Source organism: Euphorbia lathyris, chromosome 10, assembly GCF_963576675.1.
Source record: "Euphorbia lathyris chromosome 10, ddEupLath1.1, whole genome shotgun sequence".
Taxonomy (NCBI): Eukaryota; Viridiplantae; Streptophyta; class Magnoliopsida; order Malpighiales; family Euphorbiaceae; genus Euphorbia; species Euphorbia lathyris.
This window is the reverse complement of record NC_088919.1, coordinates 46,281,275-46,283,381: the sequence shown is the minus strand read 5'-3', so window position 1 is coordinate 46,283,381 and position 2,107 is coordinate 46,281,275.

Genomic DNA, 2,107 nt, shown 5'->3' with positions numbered 1-2,107 from the left:
ACAAAGAATGAAAGATGGGTGTAAGATCTATATTTGTAGCTGAGTGCTTTTGTATTTTTTCTCTCTTGTATTTTTCCTTTTTGTGATTCGGCAATGATCCAAGGATTTTGATTGTCCTTATATAGGAGAAAATCTGGAATCGGATCATTTTGAAATGATGTAGCCGTTAATGTTAAAACGGCTCTTTTAGGGGACAGATTCTGGTCAGCTTCAGACTGTTCCGGCCATTTCCTTCCTCTTCATTCCTTCAGACGTCAGACTTGTCTTCTTGCGTCTGGTTTGTCCTTTTATGTCAGTTGTCCTTTACCAATAATCCATTGACCCATACATCTCGGAATGTGTCTTCTGCATATTTCTAAGGATTCAATTATTGGTACAGATGGGCGGTGATCATTGTCTTTTAGTTAACGACTTTTTCATGTTGTCCTGAAGAATCACTCAGCTTCTACTTCGTAAAACCTTGTCATTTACAATTTCCAATCTGAGTATAAGTTTAGTCAGCTCAGCTTCGTGAGATAGTTGTTGTGGGCGTGTATGTCTTTGTCTTTTGATGCTAAGTTTGATTCCACTCAGCTTGATACTTTAGGCTTCTATGCTGACCTCTTCCTGTCTTACTTCTTATATTTATCTTTTATTTATATTTATACTCAATATTGAACAAACGGATTAGTACAATTAAAATAAAGCACATAAATTTAATTGTCTCGTAATCATGGATGATTTTGTCAAATCAAAATCTTATGGAAAGGTGTTTCAACAAATAGGTCCAGCAGCATCGGCTTGAGACTAATGTAAATCATGAAGGAGAGCTTGAGCTGAGTGAGTGATCTTTCTTCCAGACTCAGAAGCATTCAGATAAGCGTAGGAATCATCAGTGTTATGCTCAGGGGCCGTGTTTTTGTCAGCACCGGATGGAGGAGGTGTTTGGTGCTGCCTGGAAGTGGAGGTGCCAGCTTGGTCAACAGCTGCACTTTTATTTTGGCCAGCAGCAGGAGCTGACTGGTTTTCTGTCTGCTTGATAGGAGTAGGAAAAGTTTGATCAGTAGAGTGACTAACCTGCTCAGGGTCAGTCTGATGTTGAGTAGAGTTTTAAGGTTGAGGCAACTCAGAGCTGGCTTGAGCATGAGGAGTTTCCTTTGCTAACTCATTAGGTTGAGCAGCAGGGACTTCGAGCACTTGCTCAGTGGAAGGTTGAGCAGAAGTGTCGGCAAAAATTGGACCCTTATGAGCTATTGGGTCAGCTTGTTCCTCAGCTCGAGAAACAGAGGCTTGGTTTTCCTTTACTTGGTCCGGAGTGGGCTCGGTGATGTCTGTGAAGAACTGGAATTGGAGCCCAGTTAAGTCTGTGATCGGGTCCCTCAGTGGTGATTCATCCAACAAGTCTATGACTTTGGGTTTCAAAGCCTTGCGTTTGAACCGCCTTTCTGTGTTGTCCTTTTGAGTTTTGGTTGGTGGAGAAAGGTCAGCGGTAATGGACTCAAGGGACTCAGATGAAGAGTTGAGTCCAAAGTCAGCATCAAGGCCTTCCACAACCTTGTCCTTCACTGGTGACTCAGCTTGGTTCTCAGCTTGTTGCTCAGTAGCACCTGTGTTACTTGGCTCAGCATGACCCATCTTGTCAGCTTGAGGCTAAACCTCAGTACCACCTTGTTCTTCCTCCTGATCACACGGAGGTTTTTCCAAATCAATTTCCTGACTTCGCACGAAGTGTGATTCCTTTGTAATCACAAAGTCAAGTGGGTTAGCATCTATCGGCTTCAACCCAGAGGTTTTCTTCCTCTTTAGAGGCTGATCAGGTGTTTCCTCACTTTCTTCTTCAGGCTCAACTTGTCTTTTCTGTTTCTCAGCTGACTTAGGTTCCCCTTGAGCTTGCTCAGCAAGAGCATCTTTCTTCGCACTAGACACTATCCTGATCATCTTTGGAGCTATGTTAATGTCTTTGGTTGAGGTTTGATCAGCTTTCCTCTTTCTTTCCTGTCTGGTTCGCACATCAGGTTCAACCATCACTTTCTTTCCTTTCTTGGTCAGCTCAGCCTGTGCTTCTTCAACCATATTATCCCCTTCCATATCTCCCTCAGCGGGTTCTTCTTCAACCATAGCCCCATTT